Source organism: Podarcis liolepis, assembly GCF_965112155.1.
Source record: "Podarcis liolepis genome assembly, chromosome: 5".
NCBI classification, from domain to species: Eukaryota; Metazoa; Chordata; class Lepidosauria; order Squamata; family Lacertidae; genus Podarcis; species Podarcis liolepis.
Window position 1 is genome coordinate 93,442,993 of NC_139556.1, and position 24,822 is coordinate 93,467,814.

Here is a 24,822-nt window from a genome sequence, read left to right on the forward strand (position 1 = left end):
CGTCTGGCAGAGAGGTATATCTTGTTTAACTTTATGCTGTTATTTTCATTGTACCCTTAAATATACTTTTTTTAAAAGTAAGAAAAAGTATGTCGAGTCTTAGCTTGTAAAGATATCTGCTTTCCCACATCTCTCCGTTTGTAATGCACCTGTTTGTTGGGTAAATTCTACTGAAATCAATGGGACTTTATTTGCAACCCTAAAATACTTATGCGGAAGTAAAGCCCGATGAAAATCAATAGGACTTATTTTCAAGTATAGGTATTTAGGACTGGGCTGCGATTCTTGCAGACAAATGCCTGAGGATCGTGAAAGTGAGAGTTTTGTGAATCGTGGTTTGCATTTTAAACAGGCTTATAGAGAAGTATGCTCTGTGGGAATCAATGGAAAAACTAATGCCAAATCTGGGGTGAAAATGGAATAAATCCGGGCCTGTACGGTAGAGCCCTCGCCACAGAAGCTTCAGACATTGGCGCAGACTAGATTTCTCTCTGGAAATCCTTCAGGCACTATAGAGCCATTTCCCTCCTACATACAGCAAATTTCAGAAAGTATACATTTCACCACCCGAACCAAAAATGAATACTGTTGTTTAGGATTTCTGGAAGCCATTTCAGAGTAGAACGTTTTGGGGGAAATCGTACATTTATTTTTTTTTTAAAGCTGAAGAAGCAAGTGTTTAATTATTCCTCAGCAAACTATTATTTCTCAGTGAATGGCAATTGTTAGCTGTTTCAATTTATTCATTTGTTTTAGAGATTCTTCCTTAGCTGCTAGCTTAGGCCGCTTACTGGCATCTCAGCTGAAATCCATTTGTTTGGGAAAGTGGCACCGTGTGCTTGGACGGCTTCCTAACAGACCCTAAACATACTTACTGGGAGGGAATTTCCAGTAAATCTGTTCCAAATCGGGCTCCAAGGCAAGAATTAGGACACAGCTTGCTGGAAGGTCAGTCCCACGACTGTACATCCTTGCAATGTGTTCTTAGGGACCCGTTAACTCGGAATCAAGTGCCATTGATGTGAGTGAGGTTCTTCCCCGTAAAAGTGCTTAAATGCGGGTTCTTAGGAGCAAGGTGTTTAATTACAAAAGTCCGGGGCATTTCATTGAATTCTTGAAACCCTCTCCACCAGCCCTTTGTGTGACTCCACAATTTGCAAACTACAATCGGTGGGTTTGATTGCAGGCCTTGCTTTCTAGAAGGCCGCTCTACAAAGAGTCTCACACGCAGGATCTCAACCCCCTTTGGGCTACTGGGCGCTCAGGAGCGATCTGCTCGCTTTCCAGAAAGGAATAGGACAGAAGGGTTAAATTAGTATTTGGAATTCTAAGTCCTTCGCCCCGATTTCCTCCCCACGTTTATGAATGTAAAACGGTCTGGAAGGATTTGCTTGCGATGGTAAACGCGACCAGGAGGGATTCTTCACGTGCCGTGGTAAAAAGCTTTCCTCCCCTTTCGCTCACATTTCAAATGGTTGAATGTACACTTTTCACGATAATTCTCTCATCCCGTACTACCGATTTCGACACTGTTGTTGTTGTTGTTAATTTTAGTTGATTACCTGGAAGGGAGAGCTTGGTCTGAATCCGTCGTCAAAGAAACTGAGCGACGTGGCGGGATTGTTACGTGAACGCTTGCAAACACATCCAGGGCCGCAGATAATCATTTGCTTTTAAACAAAATTTGCTTAATGAATTCTGCCACCTTCCCCCTCCATTCCAAACTGTGAGGTGACCAAAACTTATTATTATTATGAAAATTATAATGAGCTTTTGTATGCGCGATTAAGAAAACGCATTTGAAATCCGCTCTCTTGCCGTGATTGAGGCCGTGAGATAGGCACAGTTAAATGAACTGAGCAGAAACGTTATTCATGCAAATCTAGAAAGGGCTCCCCCCCCCCTCCTTATTCAGCCGCTTTAACAAATAGGAGGCAGCATTTTCGGTTTCCCTCCTATCTCTGAAATATAGGAATAACAGTTGTTTAACGCCCCTGTTTTGCTCCTTTAGTGTGTAGAAATGTATTTCCCACAGATCCCATTTAAGTGGGTCTCATGGTCCTTTTTAAGGGCTGGTCTCTCCACCTATATTTCTTCTCCTTTCAAAAATAGGCACGTTGCTTGGATGTCGGGTGGCAGAGATGGAGTGTCACATTTCCTTAAGCCTAGCCCCAGCAAATAGACAGACCATGGATAAAGATTAGGAGATCCCCTGCGATTTTTTTGGGGGGATTATTATTATTATTATTATTATTATTATTATTATTATTATTATTATTGGTAGCATTTTAAGGACGGGGTGTTAAAATATTTTGCTGACCTGGAGAGGTAGATTAACAGGGTTTCTTGGCAAGCCGGAGAGGCTGGTATTACAGGCTGTCCCAAGGGGAAATGGCTCGAATTAACCACTAAATGAATATTTGACAAGGGCTCGTTTGGGGGGTATTATTACTACAAACGGGTCCCTATTGGACTTTGCAAGGGTCAAAGAGCAATGGTTCAATTAATTATTTAGACTGCTAGTAGATTTGGTTGTAATAGCTGTACTTATTCCTCCAAGCGACAAATTCTTGCGGTAGAGCAATCTCTGGAGGATCCCTCTCCACCCCACCCCCTCCCAAGCTTCTCCATCCAGCTCTGAACACAAACCCAGAAGCAAGCAAGCCTGGCCTCCAAGACTCAAGGGGGGTTGGGGAATGACTGCCTGAATCTGGACGGCAAACAGATTTCGGCTTTTAAGGTACTTCGGGCTTCTCTCTTCCCACAAGGGCCGTGCAATGGAGCATAGAGCCGGGAGGTGGTTAGATTTTTTTAGGTCTGTGGGATAGGCTGCGGTAGCTCATCGCAGGCATTTGCCTATTTTAAATACAGATGTGAAAATACAGATATATCTATATAAATCCTACAGCTATTCTGGGCATAAAAGCCAGAACTGGCAATTGTATAGAGAGCATTTTTATTGGGTATCTGCATTAGGTAGGTGGATATTCAAAGTACCCAGAAAAAAAGTTCCATTCAAGGAAATAAGGACTGGTTTTGTGTTGAGGACGATTCCAGTGTGCATAAAGTATCCCATAAAAGACATTATGAAGTGAGTCTCAGTTTAAGGTATCTGTATTGCACTTTGGAGTATACTTGTGTGATATGTACACACATAATATACTATGACAGAAAGATTGGATGTATTTTAATTCATTCTTGATTAATCAGTAGTGATTAGGTATGTGGCGTTACTCCTATTGAATTTAGTTTGACTCACATGCATGGAATCAAGTTTTGATATTGTCTTCAAGTACTAAAATAATCAGAGCTGAGGTCCTCAACACACAGCCCAATCCTATGTAGATTTACTGAGGAGTCCTGCTGAATTCAGTTACACTTACTCCCAAGAAAATGTAGCCATGATTGCAGCCCTACTAGTAAGTCAATTCTGTTTAAGGCAGTTGGACTTCCGGCTAAGTAAATACGTTAAGAGCAAAGACCAAACCTTATAGTTCCCGAGATGTAAGTAAACAAAACAAAACTTAGTCAAAGCATCCTTCCTTGTGGGGAAGACGCAGATTGCAATGACTCCCTAAACTCTGGGGAAGAGTAATTAGCAAACCACCTTTAAATAACTAACCCCTTCCATTTTTCACAGTTTTTCACCTTTGGCTCTTTGCTTTGCGACAGATAGGAAGCTATGGTTAATTTCTGCCGGGAAGGAATTTCTCATAGTAGTTGTTGTGGTGGTAGCTGCTTACAAAAAAAAAAAAAAAACAGCGAGGGAGCGCAATATTGAGGGTGAGATTAGGTGACAATATATGTTGCATGAATAAGAAAGAGATAAGCTGCAAAGGATAGGAGGGTGTGTGTGTGTGTGTGTGTGTGTGTGTGTGTGTGCAGTAATTATATGCCCAATTCATTCAGCTTTTCAGGACTTTTGTTATGGGAGTTCCACTGACGGCCTTGGAGCTGCCAGTTTCCTCACATGGGAAAAGAACTGATCAAACGCCTCAGGGAGACAAGGAATAACGTTTAAGTGCATAGTGATGGGGTCCTCATTTTAGCCCACTGGACGAAAAAAATTAAACAGATCCTTTGTGTGTTTTGGGTTTACTTTTCAGTTGCTGGTAGTTTTAAGCTAATAGTTCCGAGATTGAAGTTTGATTGTGCCAGCAAGTTAGTAATATTAGTTTTAATACCCACACATATAAAGTAACTCCCCTCGCCCCATTTCCCACAAACTCAGCCATAGACAACGTGATGCTCATTTTTTAAACTTCTGGGGAAACTACCGGTAGTTCCATTTGCAAAGAGTTAAAAGGCCAGGTGCGATCTTACGTTGTCTTCTTCTTTACATATCGTTTTGATGTTGCTTTCCTCGTTTTTCCCCCTTAAGTAAATGCTAGAGAGCGTGTATTCTCTGAAGGTCAAATTAGCATCGAGGGGAAAGTAGCCCCTTTCCATTAGGAATGTAATTCAAGTTGTCACCTTGGCAGCTGAGGAACAACCCCGGTCAATTTCCCTCTCGTACATTTCACTTGTGTCCCTGGTGTTCTGAAGGTGACAAGCTGACGCGGTTAATTGTTTTACATGCAGGTAAACTATACATTGTGGTGAGACTGGCGTGCGGTAGAAGTGTGTGTGTGTGTGTATTACATATTTTATGGTTAAAATTTCAACCCCGAAACTGTACTACTGGTATTTATCAGATGGGCATGCCGCATCGACTGTATCTAGTCATTGTGGGGAAGAAAACTGTAGAGAGAAATTTACAGTTTCCACACCTGGGTTAAAACCCTTTTTAAAATGAATGAATGAATGAATGGATGGATGAGAGATTTAGTTAAAGTACTCAAATGAGAAGTATCTCTGAGTAATAACTTCAGTGTTTGTGAGGAGCAATAGAGATTATGGGGATGCCTAGCCGCTAGTTAACTCATTCTGCAGAACCTGCTATCCCGATCTCTAATGTATTCTGTGTTCAGCTTTTAAGTTTTCGCTGTTACATCCCTTAGTTTGCGTTACTTTATTTGAGAAGGTGACGGGTTAAACGATGAAAAGCCTCTCCAACCAGCCTCTTTCCCCAAATAATTCTAACTTATTTTCCCTTGTTAAAAATATAGATTACTTGAAACAATTAGTTTCCCGAGCCCCCTATTTGCGCCACTCTTCAGAATTTGTGGCTTTCACATTTCTGTTATAGTTTGTAAGCAAAACACCTCACCTCCGAACAGGACCTTAGTTATCGGCTTTTAGGTACGTAAGAGGGAAGTACATTTCAAATGTCTGCGATGGTCGTTTGTAGGGAAAGGGCTGAGTTTGCGCGTTCAAACGCTCTTGAGATTTGGAGTGGGGTGGCATGTTTCAAATTTAGAAACTGCTCTTCTAACCGAGCCAAAAAAGAATAGTTGTGTTGCACTGGCTTGTGAACACCTACCTGTCTCCTGTGTATTTCAGTGTTGTGTTTATCATATACTTATAAGCTGTTTGTGAATGCATTGCAGACCCATTTAAATTAGTAGGAATTTTGTCACTGGCGTCAAATGGGATGTGAAGATGGCCTGTCTGCTGATACGATCCACACATCCCATTACTTGGAATGGATTTAGATTCTTTCCTCTCCCTACATCTGTACTTACACTTACATAGTACAGCTACGATAATAACGCAACATCTAGGTTTCGGTATCTGTCTGTATGTGTATATATGTCATCACAGACAGACAGAATTGCACGTGTCCCAGTTCTAAACCACTTGTGTAAAGAAGGATTGTCGACACAGTCCTAAACACTTTTAGGGCTAGGCTCCAAACCAGGCCTGTGACGAAATATCATTGATTTACATGGGACTTGCTTCTGAGTAAACTTGCATATGACTGCGATCAGGAGGGTTGGAGCAGTATTGTATGTGTTCAGGAAGGGACAGCCCGTCAGCTCAAACCCTTGAGCTTCAGTTAAGTGGTTGGGTTGTGGATCTAGGTTGCAATCCAGACCCATCAGAGTCTTTCTGTTGTTTTTAGTGAGGCCTATACGGTATCTCCTGGGTTTGGTACAGTATGTGCGCTGAACAGACGCACCAACGTCACAACTCTTTGGCAAATAGAAAACATTTCGCACTGGAGAAGTCCCATTGACCTTAGTAACATTACACGCCTAGAGTGGCAAAAGCAGGAATGCACGCCATAGTTTCCTAGCCTGCAGGTTCGCGCGGTTTCCTGGGCGCTTTTTCGTTCGCATTTGTAGCACATGTCTTCGCAGGTCTTCTTTTAGAAGGGTTGATGTGAGCGTAATGAGACTAGGAAGGATTTTTGGGGACGCTTGTCGCGGATGTCACCAGCCAAGGCGGGTTCGAGTCCAGTTCAGGACAGAGGCTATCACCGCCGCGGGCTCCCGACAGAGCAAAGCCTTGGGTTTGCGAAGAACACCCCGGGGCTGCTGCTAAGAGGGCCCTGCGAACCTGCCATTCTCATTCCCTCAGTACAAAATTATATCTCTGTGTTCTAATCCTTCTGCTGTCGGAACAGGATTTGAGGGAATCCCTGGCGGACAGAGAAGGGCCTGTCTCCCCCCTCCCCCTTGAGATGCCCCTTCATAAAGCGGGGCAGAGTTTGGCTCTGTATTATCGTCTCTTGGCTCTTTCGTTTCCTTGCCAGCTGTTCAGCCAGGATCCGTCGCCCAGTTAAGCTGAGCTGTTATGCGATGGAGGTTCCTTGGGAAGCGTTGCGAGTGCTCCTGAAATGTGCTTAGGAGAGATCTCCGAATTCCAAGAGACCTGCAGCTTAACTGGGGCAATGGATCAGCCCATGAAGATCCTCTCTCCAGTTTTCCCCACCCTTATTATTCCCAACAGCACCTGATCAGACGGGGCATCTCAATCCTGAGCGTGCTTACCCAGAGGTAAATCCCACTGACCGGAATAGGACTTACTCCAAATAAATTTGCCTAAAATTAATGGGCGTTCCTTTGAGAGTGGAAGAACAGGGCGAGATCTATACACACACACGTGTGTGTGAGAAAAGTAAGTTTTATATAACAAGACATGAGGAGAAGTGACCGAGCGGCAGAATCAGCTTCCTTCTGATGGGACTGGGGAAGAGGACGGAGGTGCTGAGACTTCCCCTGTCGCCAGGGAACATCTTGACATCAGCGCAATACAGCACCTATCCTGTGCTGCATCCCATTTAAGCATCTTCGGGCTGCGATCCTGCAAGGGCTCCTCTCCAGAGCCGGGGAAAGACCTCTCCCAGTGAGGCAGGGCTGTCCTCCCCACTTCCCTAGCTCAGGACATCTCCCCGGCTGTAGGGTGTGTCGCAGATAGCCTGTATGTACGTAAATAGTACGGATTACTACTCAGTACCCCACCCGTATTTCAAAAGGAGCAGTATAGCAACCCATGGCTTTCCTTCTTTTCTGAGAGGAGGGGACGGGCGTGAGATCCCCCTGAGCAATTCCTCCCGCTCGCCGACCTATAAGACATTCTGCAAAGGGATTCTTTGCACCCTTAACCCGCCCAGTCCCTTCTCCACTAGAAGGCTTAAGCTCTTACAAATGGCAAAAACTTGCGGGCAGCGGCGAAATAATTAATGTATTAAAACAAGCGGTGAATTCCTCAGGAGGGGCCTTATCACCCTCAGCCACACTGACTTTATCCCCTCCTCATATGCTAATACCCCGTGACGTCACCGCCGCTCCATTGAATGTTTTGAAATTATTAGGGTTTTTCTTTTTTCTTTTTTTGCCAGGCGATCCGCAATCTTCGACTCCCCACTAAGAGCAGCTGACAGTTAAACATACACAATACACTTACATACAAAGCCCGTATTTTATACAGTATACAATTCCCTCGCACAAGCAATGATTATTTGGGAGTTGTTGGAGATGTTCATGGAAATCTCCATGCTGGAGATGTTGGAGATGGTTTTTCTCACACCTCATCTCCATCTTCCTCAGTGCAGTGAGCAAGTATTTAAGTCAAAAAAGGATTCCGTTAAATATTTCTAAACGATAGTGCGATTTGTCTATATACCATGTATAGGAAACTGAAATGTCTCTCTCCCACACACACACACCTTTCCTGGTGACCCTGAGATACAGGCTCGCTTTCCATTTCAAATCAGCTTGGGCTACGCTCCACAAAACCATTTGTCTCCATAAGTCCCGTTAACTTTCATGATCTGCTCTGGAGAGGAGGGGGAATTAATTCTGGGAGACGTGTGCTCTGAGATATTTTGAAACGAAATGGGGAGGGAGGGAGAGAGTTTCTTTAGAATGGTATTTTGTTGTGCGAGTTTTAAATGAACAAATCTGCTTAACGGGGTCTTTTGAACGCGCAGGGCAGAATCTGGTTTCAGTTTTCGACTCCGAAAACTGTTCAGCTGGAACCCACTAGGTCCGATCACCGCATACAAGGCGAGTTTAGCTTCCAGTCCTAATGGGGCTCTAAAAGTGATCTTGAAAAGAGGGTTTGTCAGCCTAATCCACAAGCTACTTGAGCCGGAGTACTTGTATCAAAGCTCAGCTACCCGATTATTGCGAAATTTGATAGGAAGCTTCATAGATTTCAGTGGCTTTGACTTCCGGTGTGGGGTCGGGCAGGCTCTGGGCCTCTTCACTGGTTTAAAATTTCACTTTTCATTCCCTGGTGAAATAACCCCCCCTTTTTTCCAGTGTGTGTGGAGGGGTGTTTTTTCTCACGACACTAGATCTTGATATTTGGAAGCAGAACTTATGATGATACCATTCTGGACTCTGAGCAACCGGCTCAGGAAGAACTCTTGCCAGAATTGTACTGATACTTTTAATATTTATTGTAAGCCGCGTAGAGGTTTTATTACAACCGAGTTATAAATATATACATTCTGTTAAGTAAATAAAATAAAATCCGCTTACTACCTGTTAACATGTGCTGAATCTCGCGTGGATTCTTGGGTGGCCAGTCCGAGCCGCATCCCAACTCAACTTGAGGGGAGAGATTTAACCTCTACTCCTAATCCTGGGCACAAACCGGGCCTCATTCTCACGTACATGTATCCAGGGCTGATTTGTGAGATAAACCTAGCCCTACTGACTTGTGGGTTTCTTTAAGTGGGGGTTGCGCATTCTCTTTTTCCTCGGCGGAAGACAAACCCCTCCCTTTCAAGTCACTGGGACTTCCTTGCAAGAGAACCAGGTTCCTGGACTTCTCGTTTCTCCACTCCACACTGGGGGTGGTTATAATTCCTTTCTGGACCACAGAACATTAATGAAGTGTTACCCCTCCTAACAAAACCTAACTCATTTCCTTGCTGCCTTTAAGGAGAGACGAGTTGTTAACGGAAGCTAGTTCACTTCTTCATGCAATCGCCAAAGGAGCGCCACCACCACCACCATACATACAACTTTATTGTACGATTTTTGGGAGGGCGGGGAGAGACGGAGGGAGGGGAGAGGACTGTCACTCACCGGCAAGGCTCATTTGGTGAGTGTGTGTGCGTGTGTTGGTTGGTTTGAAAAGCAGGAAGAAATGTAATGAATTGAGTGCTGTCAAAGATGTCTTCTGCGCTGATGTGGTGAATGGCTGCAGTTCCCTCAGCCAGTGCAGGTGCAGTAATGCTAGGGTGGAAAGCGTGAGGGGGGGGGGGAGAGAGAAGGTTCTGTTCAGTGGAAGAGGCACATTCCCTACAATAGACCACACACTGTCAGCCGGCAGGGCATCAGCTAACACGTTCAGGCTCTCACCCCCTTTAACCCCCTCCCCTTCTCCTCTCCACAGTTCTCAGTTCAGAAAGTGTCTATGCGGTGACGCTAGCTGGAGTTATTCATTTAATGAACATTTGGGCCTTCCCCCCTCCTCCCACTAACACAAAATCTGATGCCTTTTCTCCCTAGGTAGGCACTTAAAAATAAGTAAATCGCAGCCTTTAAAAGTATCTCCAGTTTATGAAACTAGACGCCTCAGGAGTACGCGAGCCTACAAAGATTACATAAAACTCTGTTAATAAAAACTTCCTTCAGTATTGCAAAAAAGGGGGGGTGTTATAGCCATTTATATCAAGATTTCAGAACAACAGGGCAAGTAAAGATCAGGACTAGACGAATCTTTCTTTGTGTGTTTTCTTTAATTCAGTGGTTCAGAGTGCTTAGGATGGCAACCTGCCCTAGCGAAATCTTTTGGCGCGACTTAAGGCAGGGCTCACTTAGGCCCAGTTACAATCGCGGGCCGTTACCAGCATTTTAATTTAGTTGTTTAAACTGTCAGCTGAATGGAGATATTCCAACTTCGGTTGTAGACACGCACACATACACGCACGGATTCTACCGTTAGAGGCGCCCATTCCCCCTTTTCAGTCCCATCCCCTCCAGTAGGCGGAAGCCTGTAGACCCCGCCCCGTGTATACAAATAAACGTTTAAATTTGCTTGAAATTCCATGGATTTCGCTGTGGTCTCGATCATAAAAGACATTTTATTGATACCTTTAATTAACTAATTTTAATGGGACTTCCGCCCTGGTCAGCCTGCACACCTATACCTGAATATAAGCTCTGTCTAACAAAGTGTGAGTTGCAGCCTGATGCTGCGCATGCTTACTCGAAAGTAAGTCACACTCAGGCTTGCAATCCTAACCCCATCTACCTGGGAGTAAACCCCATTAAATTCAACAGGACTTAGGTCTGAATAAGCATGTTTAGGCTTGGGCTGCTAAATTAGGCAGGACTTACTCTTGAATATTTGTGCTAAAGCCTGCAATCATATGTCTACTTTTTTGAAATAGGAAACTCTGTCTCCTACTACAGTGGGGTTCATTTCCCTGTAAGGACCAGGCTGGGCTGTCTCTCAGCCTTGGCCGGCTGAGAACCCAAAGGCTAGTGCACATATGTTTATATACTGCTTGGAGACTATTGTAGCTAAGCGGTATATAAATTGTTTCAATAATAGAACAAGTTCCTGCTATGAAACATGCTTTCACTTAAGCTGTTAAGCACATTGAGATAAAAGTCATCCCCGCTGATTTCAGTAAGATATAGATCTACTTGCATACATTTAGGGTTGCTGTATCAACAGCTTCATTCCTCAATCTCTCGGCTATTTAGTAACTCCCACCTGTCTACTTTGGCTTACGTGATCTGAGAATTGTACAGGCAGTTGTGAGTTGAACCGCAAGAAGAGTATCTTAACTTGTTTGCTGGTTGGTCTCTGGCATCTGAGATCCCCTTACCGTGTCAGCCTTACAAGGGAAGCAAATTTCATTCATTTCAGCCTGATGTCCTCATGTTTAGCAGACCATCCTATCTATATACAGAGTCGGGACTTAGCTAACCTTTTAAGGCGCGCGGACTTCCATGAATGAAGGATTCCTGCATCACTTTGGCTGGATCTGTGTACCCAACCCGGATCTCTGTATCCACTAGTCAACTTGGACCAGTTCCTTCGCGACTCAATTAATCCCAGGAACCTGAAGCCTTATATGCGGGAAAATAAACGCGTTGTATTCCAGTATAATCGAGTTTTTGCTTGGCTGGGCTACAATTGAGCAGCGTATCATAATTTCGGGATGGGGAGGGGGAGAGAATGAAGGTAGAGCTTGGAAAGTTTGCATTCTGTGCAAGTGTTGATGGCTTATTTGGACACGATCAGGGTATTAAGAAGCAACAAGGCAAAGGACGGGCCCCGTCCACCCCCCTCCCCACCCCACCCTCGCGTCTCTCTTCTTCTATTCTTCCTATTGCGGGAGGGGCAAGTTACTGAGAAGGTATTTTCCTAGCTTCACAAGGGCAGCCTACCAGGCTGTTACTGCTTGGTTTCTGCTCGAAGCAGATTAGACCCTTTTGGATGGGCTTGGTGATGCATTGCGCCGAGGAAATGGCTCAGTGTTTGCTTATGAAAAACCATGTAACCGGAAAAGGGGCTTTGGGGGGGGGGGTGGAGAATTATGGTAACAAATAGCATCAACTTCTGGAGCGGTTGGCAAAGCAGTTCTCTTCTGCTGACTCTTCCTGTTCAGAGGACGGAGAGGCTGGGTCTCGGAGCGTCTCCATGTCAACAGAGAGAACCCGGGTACCAGAGACAAGCAACCGGGCCAGAAAGATGCAACAGCCCCCTCCTTCCCCTCCCTCCTCCGGTTTCAATGCCCTTTCCAGCATTGTGTTTCTAGGGGAGACATCCAGAAAAAGCCCCGAGGAAGCGTTGTGCGCATGTTCACGTGGTTCTTTCCCTTTTCCAAAAGCACAAAATATTAGATAGTGTTCTGCTCAGCTTCAACGAGACCCGTTCGAAGTGCAACAGCCCACAAGTGGGTGGCATTATAAATTGCCACCTGACGCCACTTCTCGAGAGTGGCCTCATTGACCTCAAGGATGCTGCCTCCTCGCAAGTGACTGAGGATCGAGGCCATAACCCGACCAATTTCTTCTTGTCTTTATCCATATAAACTTGCTGGGTCTATTCAGCACACAAGCCAGCCGGGCCAAGATCTTGTGGAAAGATGGGGGCGGGCGAAGCTGACCGGCATGTAGAGACAGATCACTAACCACACTATCGATAAATCGCTAATTTGGAGTGTTCAGTTTTTAAAATGAAGGATTTCGGCAGGGGCACGTTGTAGTGGAAAGGGTTAATAGTTCCAATGATAAGCTTCCGCCTAAATGGCTTAACTGAGCTGCGGATCGACTTCAACTAAACCGAATCCTTCACAGTTTAGAGGAAATAATTTAGAGACTTATAAAAGGGTTTTGACGCAAAGACTTCGGCTTTACTAATTGTGGATCGAGACAGTAGAGTTAATTACTTCAGTCAGCTCAAGGATTTCGGCTTAACTGAGTCATGGATCGGATTCTAAAAGCAGTCGATGGAAATAGGACACTTTGCAGGCACACCTTAAAAATATACCCACGGGAGAAAGTCGCATTGACCTCCACGCATGAGACTTCCATGCATATTTTACCTCCTAAAATATGCCTTTAGGATGGGAGCCTGCCCTCAGCGGAGAGTACCTGCGCCATCGCTTAGGCTAGACATCCCCAAACTCAGTCCTCCAGATGTTTTGGGACTGCAGTTCCCATCATCTCTGACCACTGGTCCTGTTAGCTAGGGATGATGGGAGTTGTAGTCCCAACACATCTGGAGGGCCGAGTTTGGGGGTGCCTGCCTTAGACGAAATGCAACTCCTCACTGGCTGCCTGCGACTCCCCCCTCTCCCCCCCCTGCTACTTGATAGTCTTTGTGCCCCATTGATGTACACACCCATAATTAATCCTTCTTATTAATGCCTGCTTGCGGTACCCACGAGGCTGCTGCAGCCTATTTAGATTGCCTTGGTTGGTTGCACAAATTTAAGTGGGAAACGAGTTATAAACCTAATAACTGCTTTAAAGGGAAAAAATTATATTATTTGATTATGGCGGAGAACACTAAGGCGAGGGTTTAGGTTTGGGTTGGGCTTTCTCTCACACGCAGATTTAAGTCGAGGGTTGCATGTGGGGCTTGCAAACTATATGTGCGTGCGCGTGTATGCGTGCATAACACACACACACACACACACACACACACACACACACACACACACACACACACACACTATATACCACAGCTGCAAAAGTCATACCAATGAAGGAGCCCTGTTTCGCCCGCTCTCCCCTCCCCCTCTTTAGAGGATTAATTAATTCCTAAAACATTTCCAAACGGGAACTCGGGAATCAGATTTGGGTGGGCTCAGAATTAATTGAAAACAATCGTTGCTGGAGAGCTTCCTGTATTCGCACGCGCGGTTATACCCTCTTCCCACCCCCCATTTTAATTTTAATTTTCTTCCTTCTGTGTTTTGTTTGTTATCTTTTTAGCAGGAAGCTTCAATTCATCTTTCAAGTGCATTTCTGTGTTTCTGATTATTAGTATTATTAATTATCATTGTATTATTATTAATAATAAGGAATTTAAAAGAATGAAGAATTCAGGGAAGACAACACACCCGGTCTGCAACAGTAACATCCGTATTGTCACCCCTTCTGTACTCTTTCCTTTTCCTTTTTTTCTTTTTTAAGACAGCGTATTGTTAGATTACTAATTCGAGTTAATATGATCTTTATGGCAACATAACAGTGGTTAATTGGCCCTTTTTTCCAGCACCACAATGTAAATCACAATCGCTTTATTATTTAATAACCTCAAACGCTTCCTTGGATTGGCCCCGACAGAGAGGACCTTTTCTTTCCACGCCGTGTTGTTGGGAAAGAACAATGCAGATCTAATTGTGGAGATTTTCAGAAAGTTGCCTCCTGGAAATGACCAGCTTAGAGATGGAAGCTTCAGCAGATGTCTGCACTTTCCCCCTGCCACAACCCCCCTGCCCCTCCTCCCCAGCCCCTTTGGGGAGATCTCTCCGGTTGGGTTTTGTTGTTGTTTTGTTCTGACATCCTAGCAACAACCCAAATATTCCAGAAACAAATACAAACAGCCCCCTCTCCCTTTCCCCTTGTGCCTGGTTGCTATACAGCCTGTTTATATGGTAGGTTTCACAGGAAAGGAGAAAGGGACACTACACAGCAAATTAATGCCGGGTCCTTAAAACTCTCTCACACACAACTGCGCTCTCTCACACACAACTGCGCCTCTCGTAGAGAATTTCCCTTCCCCATCTCTCTCTCTCTCTCTCTCTCCCCACTTCTGTATGAGTGCTTCTGTTTTCTTCTGTTTTATTCAGCCTCATTTTGTTTATAAGCACGAGAGGCTCAGCCTCAAACTGGGAGAAAGCTTCAGTTTCGCAGCAATTCCAAGACTTTTTGCTCCAGTTGAATTCGGGTTCCGCTGCAGCAATGAACAGCCTGAAAACATATCCAGGTCTGTTCGGCCGCTGCTTACTGAGGGAATTTCGCCTTCTGGTCTCCCTTCTGCTCATTCAACTACCTGTTAGTCAATTTCTCATCTGGGAGCAGCAGCGGCTGCCCTTCTCTCAATCCCTCTCTCTCTCCCCCCGCCCCTCTTTTCTCAGTTCGTGTGAAACTGATCAAACTCTCAGCAAGATGCGAGATACTAATGGGCCGTCAACAGAGAAACTAAACACCTGTTTTCTGCCACTAGGGCGACCCTCAGTGTTTACACCAAGTGGCACATAGAAAGCAACAGGATCCCGGTTTTTAAAAACCCCATCTCTGAAGCTCCTCACTCCGGTATAGCTGCCCTTTTATATTAAAAAGGAAGGTGGATCTGAGAGCGACGCCGAAATACTTAGCTAGAGAATTCGGTTCAGCTCGCTCCAAAACCCAGTCTCAGGCTTGAGCCTATGCAATAAAATGCCACAGTCCAGATAAATGTCCCAAACATCCCAGTAGGGTTTACTTCCGAGTAAACCTATAGGATAGACCTCCTAAAGAAATATCTGGAGATTCAAGGTGGCATCCCTAAGCACGTCTACTTGGGAATCGCCCCACTAAAACAAACGGGGCTTACTTTGGAGTAAGGATGGTGTACATCAGGATCGAAGCCATTTGGCATTATACACTAAATCTGAAGAAGTATATTGCACTAAACCTCACAGTCAGGAGGGTTAAGATGGAGTCCCAAATTGCTTGTGGGTTTGACTTTCCCATCGCCTCCAAATATATCCTAGTCTGGGTGCAGGTTTTGGACCGGGCAGTGCGTGCTTGGATCGCCAACCTGTTTGGGAAAATAGCGACGGAGGGCAATAGACCAGCACCCTCCCCCAATTCCCATCCACTGCCACCCCTTTAAATCTAACTGTGCTGAAAGGAGTTTATTTAGAAAACTTTTCCCCAACAAGCCTTGGGAACAATGCCGATCCTCCGCCTAGTCTTGTTGGTTCTCCCCCAAGCGTTCAACAATGCGCGCTTTGATGCGCTCCGGAGTTCACTCAGTAGGAGATTAAAGGGTGATGTATAGCATTCTTCTTCTCCAAGGGTGTAAAGAGCTGAGCTAAACAAGCGGCCAGAAGCGCCAGATAGAGCTCTCCACCGAGCAAATCCATTGGATTTCCTTGGTGTTTTGCTTACCACTTCCAAGCACACACAGAGTTTTACCCGGGGGTTGGTGGGACACTGTGCCAGTTTTCGCAAGGCTCCCTTGTCTCCGTTTTAATTTGCAAAACCCGCCAAGTGTAGACTGGGTTGTTCCACACAAACGGACCTCCCCCCTTTCTCGTATGGCGCATCTCCCCGTTTATACTTGTCAATACTTTTATGGAAGGTAGGAAGTTTTCGGTTGCCCCCTTTTCAGGCATTTGGATTTGTGGAGAGACGGCTAAACCCACTCGCAAGTTTTTTGGAAGCGACTCCTATTGATTTAAATGCAACTCTCTTCCAAGTAATATATTCAGGATTGGTGAGTCAGACTGGAGACACATAGATTAGGCTCGTTTATTTGAAAGTAAATCTCACTGAAATCAGCCGGACTTGCTTCCGAGGAGGTGGCAAAGGCGTCGTTGCAAATTGTGAATTTGCATGACATTTCTTTTTTTCGCTCGCTGAAGAGGACTTCCCTCCCGGCCCCCTCTTATCTCCCCGCTGCCACTCTCCCCTAAATTGTTGTGAGGTCTCTGCCGCCGTGCGAAGGGTTAATGATAACACAACAGGTACTGCTGTCTGCGAAGGGATACAGAGAGAGAGAGAGAGAGAGAGAGAGAGAGAGAGAGAGAGAGAGAGAGAGAGAGAGAGAGAGAGAAGCCGCTCAGCGCGATCTAAACAAAACGCTGCATAATCGTTGAAATTGACATATTTGTACAGGCGAAACTGCAGTTGGTAGCTTCTTGGCGAGGGCTTGTTTTGGCTGATTTCGTGTTTAGATGATCCCAGGATTGGGAGTTGTGGAAGCAGGAGGGAGAGCAGGGGCACTGCCTGCTGCCTCTCCCTCCACATAATGAGCTCATTTCCATATTTGCGCCTCCCGCAGCTGTGAGAAAATCTTTGCAGGGACTTTTAAACGTTCCGATACGTCCCAGCTCTCCTTCCGTCTCCCCGGTTACGGTGGCAACTCGAAGGAGAAGTAACCGATCTACTGATCGCTCCGCTGACGCTCAAAGGGGAAAAGATATATGTTGATCTTGGCTGGCATGTCGCAAGCTGCTGCTGGGGTTTGGAGTGGGGAGAAACCAAACCGAGCCGCACGCAAGGAAATAACTCTTCTCTGCCTTCCTGGATTGCCAAACTCGCGTGCACTTTTCCCAGGGTCTTTGGGGTTTTCGCATTTCCTAGTCTCCCCCTTCCCTTCTCTCTCCCTCCCTCCCCCTCTCCCTCTCTCCTTTCCTGATTTCATCTCCCCAAAATGTGTTCAAAAGAAGCAAATCAGCCGCTCCCCCCCCCAACAGATAACAAAAAGACCGGGATCACCCCTTGAGTGGTGGGTGGGTCCTTGGGTGACTTGCAGAAATGGGGCTCAGCTGGAGTTAGGAAAGGAAATGGGTCACTCCAGAATCGCATTGCTATGATCTCAGGCGGCAGCCTTACTTGGATGGAGGTCCCACTGAAAACTGGCGCTTACTACCGAGTAACCTGTCAGGCCCCGAAACCATAACTTCACTTTCAAGCGAGCCCCCCTGGTTTAGAATCGAGGGCAAAACTCCAGAGGGACAGCTTCTCTTCCCCCTCCCACTCTTCTTTCTATTAGCATAGCATGATTATGGGGGTGTGTGTGAATACATAGAACTATAGTTGGGTTTAAAAGCAAAGGCATTATAAAAAGAAAATGTAAGATACATCCAAAGTGAAGCCGTTTTTAAGGCTGAGGGAGTCTTCTGCAGAATTACTCCGGAGAAAATCCCATTCAACTCGGAGGGTATTTCCTTGCCAGTAAACGCGCTGAGGCTACGTGCGCATTTATTTTCCACGGGACAACTGCGCGCCTGAAATTCGTGAAAGGTGAAAATGCTTCACTTCTGCTAGATCTGGTTTCAGATGAATAGGTTTATTTATCTAGAACAGGCATGTCCAACTTTCAAGAGACTGAAATCCACTATATAAAAAAACTGGCAGTGATCTACCAAAGTTGTTGTTGAGCTTTTTTTTTGGTGGGGTGGGGGAAGGGTCTCGAGATCTACCTGTTGGACATCCCTGATCTTGAAGATTTGTATCCCGCCACTAGAGACACACAGGCGGGGAAAGGTCCCACGTACTATATAATTCGAACCCCGGTTCATTTAAATTGCTTGGGTTTTGGCCGGTTTACATCTAGGACTTCATAAAGCATTGCATATGAGAATTGAGCCAACAACTTTCTGTGGCACTCAGGCAACTTTTAAGTCAGTTACGCAGTTCTGCGGTTAGGTGACGTTTGCCACTGTCGTCCTTCCAAACATTTCCGTAGGACTGTTTCAGTGGGGAGGCTCACTAGACTGAGCCCAGGAAAAGCAAACCGCCTCGTTTGTATCAACCTTAGGCCAGCAGTCCAAAGGGGTTGTCCCATCAGCACACGCAGTTAAGCAGCAGTTTTCCCTTTTAAGCTGAGCTGAGCTTCAGCTCTCCAAAAGACTTCCTCCGGCTATGACATCATCGGGCTTACTTCGGTGTAAGCGGCCTGAGGTCTGCAGACCACACAGCCTCATTAAATCAATGGAGCGATATGGGCTCAGCCCCTAATTCTCTCTGGCCCTGATCAATTCAGCAACAGGTTGGAGATGGGGTTCCTCCGGTTGGGACTCCTGGGGCGCTGTTTCACCCGGGGGCTTGGCCAGTTATTTCAAGGACACTGAGCCACAGGATTACTCCCACAGAGACCATTTGCAAACGTATTGGTGTGTGTGTGTGTTCAGGGATTCTTCTTTCTTTCTTTTTCCTTTTCAAAAAAAAATAAAATCTCTTATCTGTAACAAGATGTATAAATATCATCAAAGGAAAGAAGCCCTGTAACTCTTGGGAGAAGCAAAGAGGAAGCATAAGCGGCTTTTTCGCCTGATGATTTGTAGCTCGGCGAGGGGCTCGGCGAGCAAACACCCTGCAGGTGCAGGCTGTAACATCGCCATCCGGACTTTTAATGTAGATTACTCTGCAACTTGTTTGATCGGTCCTTTGAACCCCCTTTACAATTGCCTGTGACGAAACGCCAGGCTGGTTCTCTCTCCCCCCTCCCTCCTCTCTCTCTCTTTCTTTGAATAAGGCCTTGAGGGTAAGTCCTCAGGGCTTTGAAAGATTTCCACCCCCCCCCCTTTTAAAGTTAGATTAACTCCCCCAATCCAAACTCTGCTCAACTTTAGAACCTAGGTCCGTCTGTCACTTTGGAGTCTTCAAAGGGCGTATTTTCAAGCGAAGATCGTTCCTCAGCCTGCAACTTTATTTAAGCCCAAAAAACTTTCCTCTCTTAAGACCCCTTCCTCTCGCCCTTGCTCAAAATTAACCCCATCCCAAATGCATTTCAATGGAGCTAAAGCCTACACTAATTTCAATGCAGTTGATTTCCATATAAGTACACTTATCACTGGGGAATAAGGACACAAACACACAGATATGAAGGCTGCAGCTTTGGGGAAGAGGAAGAACCCTTGAACTCAGCGGGGCGCCCTTCAGAATCAGCATACGTAGGATCGGGCTGCGACACTACAATGGACGGCTGGAGAACCTTTTGTGGGTCTATTTCACATGCAAAATTCTCCTGTAAGAGTGAATTCGGCCTCTAGCCGCGAGGGATACTGGGAGACCCCATCCTTACTTAGACCACAACAAGAAGGAACCTTTCCTTCGTGAGGGAATGTGTCCTATAACACAGCGCAGGATTTGGATAAAAGCTGTTGCGTTTGGGTGTTTATTTGGAAACAAGTTCCCTTGGAATAAACGGGCCGTGACTCTTGCTCAGATGGGGCTACTTGCACCTGAACATTTTTTTACCTGGGAAACGAAGTTGGGGTGGGGGACAGCTTCCAGATACACAAGTGCCTTCTATTCCTAAATCGACTATGTGGAAGTAACAGGCTGCAGTCATAACGGGATGTGGGGGCAGCAGGTGCAATCATAGAGTTAGGCGCCACAACCTTGCTCCTGCTGCTGCTACTGGTCTCTTTCTCTGTAGTCAGCTTCATGTCACCGCCTTAAATGAGCTTTTACTTCACATGGCAGTTACGTAGTGCATTCAGACATTTCTTCAATTTGAAGTTGTCCTTTCCAACGCCATTTCGTGTTGGCTTGCAGGAGCTGTAGGTAGCGTGAGATCACTTATTTTCATGAAAACGGAGTTAATTTTCTTCGAGTACTTGTGCACCAAATTTTAACATAGGAAGCATGTACCGGATATAACATGTATCGCAATCTACAAGCCATTCACACCGCAGCCTTCGTATTTAAGTGGATTTGATGTCCACGGGACTAAATTCGAATCCACAACCAGTTTAGCCGAGTTAGGTATCGGCATATGCTTGGGAATCGAAACCGGAAGGGCCTTATTGTGCTATATAAGACATTTTAAGCTGTTGTCCTGGTTTTAAATTTATTTCGTCCCACTAAGGTAAATCTGCTAAAAACGTAAAAACTTCTGTTTGATTCTGTCGAGCCCCTCCCCCACCCGGACCCATTCTTTGCTGGTGTGTTGGGGCAACATATCTGGACTTAAGGGTGTGATTCGCAAACGTGTTAAGACGCAGCAGTTGAATGTGAGCAGGCTTTGTGTCCTGCCTGCAAATACTTGCCCGCCTCTGTCCCTCCAGCACTACTGCGAATCCGGTTGGAAGACACCGGGATCTCTAGGTCACCACCGACTCCGGAATGAAACGCAGGAGTTAAGTCAGACTGTAGGGCTAACGCCGAGTGCTTAATGCCAGTTTTTACAAGTTGATGGAGGTTAAACTGAAATAAACTGCAAACACAGCATGATCCACAAAGCTATTTAGGCTGAAGGATTTGGGATTCAACCTTTAGAGATTGCGACCCCATTGAACACATGGATGTGGCAGCAACTCGGAGGAGACCCCTTGAAGTTAATGACGCTCACTTGCTCATGTTCATTAATTTCAATGGGTCTACTCGGAGTAAAACAACAGAATCCCCCTTGCAATGTTGAGTCCAGTGTAGTGTATGATCCCGGTGCCAGCTCACTCTCATTCATAGGAGCCAACTCCTAGGGACCGTGGGGCCTTCAGCCCTGACAATAAAGTATTTGCGGGGGCCGGGCCCCCACAAAGTTGATGGGCATCCCCTTTCAAATGAGGTGTGTGCACTGCGTCACGTGATCGATTACGTGGGTGGGGCTTACCTGGGCCCCCACAATATTTTATTCGAGTTGGCACCCCTGCTTAAATTCAATGACGTCATCACAACCTGGGAGAAAAGTAACTCAGACATTAGTCTGAATAAAAAGGTACGTTTCACTGTGTGGCTCGTGGAGCAAGGGACCTCTGCATCCTTACTCGATCGAAAGCCCCACAGATTTCATGGGGGCTGGAACTGGTGTATGTAAAATTGCCGCATTCTGTCTTCTTGATGTTTCCCGGGACTGAGGGATGTGTGGCTGCAATCTCAGGCGTGCTTACCCAGGTCTAAGCCACTTAGATCAGTGAACACGGGCAGGATCGGGCTAGATTTTTATCTCCGGTACGTTCGTAGCAACAGAATCGAAGGAATGCTGCCCCATAAAGCTACGCAAGAGGAACAGCAGGGCTTCAGGAAGCCTGGAATGCCCCGTCCTCTCTTCTGCCCGAGGAGCTGACTGCGCCCCACCCCTTCAGATTTGCTTGATCCGGCTTACCAGCCCCCTCCCCCCAATAACCATTGAACTCTTTGCCCCTTCCAAACTTGCACAAGCGGCGCTTTGTTTCCATCAAAATAAACTCGGGCGAATCAATCTCTCCCTATCAAACCAGGGATTTGAATTAAAGGCCCATTGGGGACACTTGAGGCGACAAAGGGTTACACATAAATAAATGCCACATTTGCCTATTGCAAAAAGTTTATCTCTGGCCCTTTCTGGCTCACAACAGGGGGAAGCCGGGGGCGGGGAGATGGACCCTCGTTTATTATCCAGCTGTAGGCAGAATGGAAAGAGACCCTCCTCCCACTTTCCTCTATTTGGTCAACAGCAACCGTCTTTGTTCGCCAGATCTCTTCCCCAATTTTAAACTTCACTTGTCCATCCCACGTTTGTTTGTTAATGACGCGATTACCATCTGGCTCGTCCTACTTTCCAGAAGATATAAATCTTCGCCTCTCCCCTTCCCCCATTGCTCTCCATCCTCCCTCTTAAAAAAAAAAAGTTTAATTCTCTTCCCCCTCCCGCCGCCGCCCATTATCGTTTAAGTACTACTATAGCCAGAAGAAAAATACGCTCTCAAGGCTGCGAATTCTTCAGTGCGGTCTCAAGTCGGGGCCAAGTAATGTCACCACCTGCCCCTATAAAGGGGGTCTGCCAATTTCACATCCAAACCAAAACGACGCCAAAGAAACAACTCGGCACCGCCCGGGAGGATTTTTTTTCAGTACCCCCTCCCCCCGTGTGATCTAAGACTTTGTGGGATTCCGGTTGAGGACAGAAACGGAGCAGGTTGTGTGCAGCGATGGCACTTCACTAGATCGAATCTGCTTATAGTGGGATGAATCACAGAATCGTAGAATTGCAGCGCTGGAATGCACCCAAAGGCCATCTAGTCCAGCCCCCTTGCAATGCATCAATCACAACTAAAGAATCCTTGACAGAAGTCCACCCACCCTCTGATGTTTAAACTTCCTTTCTCCATCCTTCTACTCCGGATTCTGCCCTTTCCAACTTATTGGGAAGCAGATTCCAGGATGCCTAGGGATACGAATCCTTCAGTTATCCCCCAAATTTCCCCGCGGTGCGGTTCTCGACCACATGTTCCCCTTTTGGGGCTACTTCCTTTAAGCGAGGACACTGGCTGCAGCTTTCCTCCGGGCGTGATCCGGCAAAATTTGAGCTTCCCCCAGCCTTTTCTAAACTAAGGCAAGTGTGTGCTTTGAGAGAATAAAAGGGCTGGGGCGGGGGAAGCGAGCGAGCCAGAAGTTGGCTTGTGTCGCGGTTCCACAATGACCAGTTTATTCATTGCCTCCAACCCGAGTGAAAGAAAAGACCAGGAAGGAACCTAATCTCCCAGAAGCCCCCGAGGAAGTCCAACCATGTCAATTCAAAACTACCAAGGCTGGGATCCGAAGGAGTTTACTCTGGAAGAAAAGTTCCGTGGGGTTTCCGCCGGGTTTCATCCCGAATCAACCCGGTGTTAAATTTGAAACAGAGTGCGCTTCTGTTTAGCAGGGTTCATGGGCGTAGCCAGGATTTTTGTTGAGGGTGGGGGCAGGACTTGGTTAGGGGGGAGCAGGACTTTTGTTAGGGGGGCAGAACCGACGTGATTGGTCAGCTAGTTCAGAATTTCTATTGTTTTACTTGATCTAGGGGGGCAACTGCCTCCCCCTTGGATACGCCCATGACAGGATTACTGCGATGCAAGGCAGGCTTTGTGGAGTATATGGCCCCTCTACCACCAGCCCGCTTTCTCTGTCAGGCTTCCGTGCTAGATTCCTCCAAAATCTGCTGCAAAGAACACCCCCCCCCCTCGCTACAGCCGCCGCTCCATCGTCCCCTTGTGTACGCACTGTCAGAAATAAGTTAGGATAATATGCACTAAATATTATTATTTCCACGCTGAGTAGCTGATGGGTAAGAGAGAATCTCCCTCCTCCCACTGTTTCCCCAAAGAGCAGCCAAAGAAAAGAAAGCAGCCCTTTTAGAATTCAAGGAATAAACGCGAGGATTGTGCAGGCACGCGCACATACGCGCGCGCGCACACATATACACGCCAGCCTCCTCCACAATTCATCTGATATAAATAATTAAGAAAACGCACTCACTTCAGTCTGCGTTTCTAATTGTGTGACCTAGCTAAGGAAAGGGAGCCCTTAAACAGTGATTAATTAATATAACACTGGAGTAAGCTGTTTCCTTGCAAAGGATGCTTCTTTTACTGCATGCAAACACCCCCGCGTAGATTATAAGGTAAATGTCGAGCTCAACTTTCCCTAAAACCAGAGCATGTAAGCTTTGGAATTACACAGAATTCTTTTCGGAGGGGAATGGGAGATGCGAAGAGAAAGAACTGCTGATAGCAAACGCACATCTTTTAGGCACTCCAGGAAAAGAGTGGAGGCAAACCCCCACAAAAGTTCTCTGCAATGGGCAGCAAACTAAGCTAGTTGCCTGCTTGTGTTATTGTCTGAACTGACCCAAAACACTCATTTAAGAAATAGCTGCCTTTTCCTTTTCCACTGACAAAGAATGCTGAGTAACTCCAAAGTCTGCATATTCCCTGGACAAAAGCAATCAATTACGCTGTTGTCTGGAAGCAACCCAATTCACCGCCATACAGAACTGATTATAAAATAAATGTCATACTGTCTTTTATTGGTGCAAGTTCGTGTAAACTTTAGAGTTGCCACTGATTTGCTTTTCTTCAAAAGGTGAAGGAATTGATGTCTTTAGTACGTTTAGCCCTGAAATGCATACCATTTCTCCAAACGGAATACCTAAATGGGAAGATGCCATGGACCGGCTAGTCTGCTGGCGGCAGATTCTCAATAAAGAGACAAATGCACTCTGCATATGCTCAAATGAACATATTATTTCCCAGCTTCCCGGGACTAGCCTTTGCTTATTAATATAGCGGCACCCGTCTGCATGATTTATTTTATTTTATTGTTACAAAAAAGGAGAGGACAGGTCCATTACAGTAAGAAATAAAATAAAATAAAATAAAATAAAATAAAGAGATGCCCCCCCCTTGAAATTTGATATAGGAGGAGGTCCAAGAAAAGCGGAGGAAATGGAGGCAGGAATCATCATCATCATCATCACCATCATTATTCAATGAAACTTGGAGTACCTGCTGAAAGGTAGTTCCCCCCCCCGCCCATGCCAACACGATTAAGGCCA

The 24,822-nt window shown here is 45.9% G+C and overlaps 1 protein-coding gene across 1 annotated transcript in view; it reads left to right on the forward strand.

Annotated features, from left to right (window-relative positions):
• Positions 1-24,822, forward strand: part of LOC310707418 (uncharacterized protein) — a gene marked incomplete at its 5' end in the record, with an annotated part of 471,308 nt that overhangs the window by 375,496 nt on the left and 70,990 nt on the right. The gene's annotated exons all lie outside the window — the stretch shown is intronic.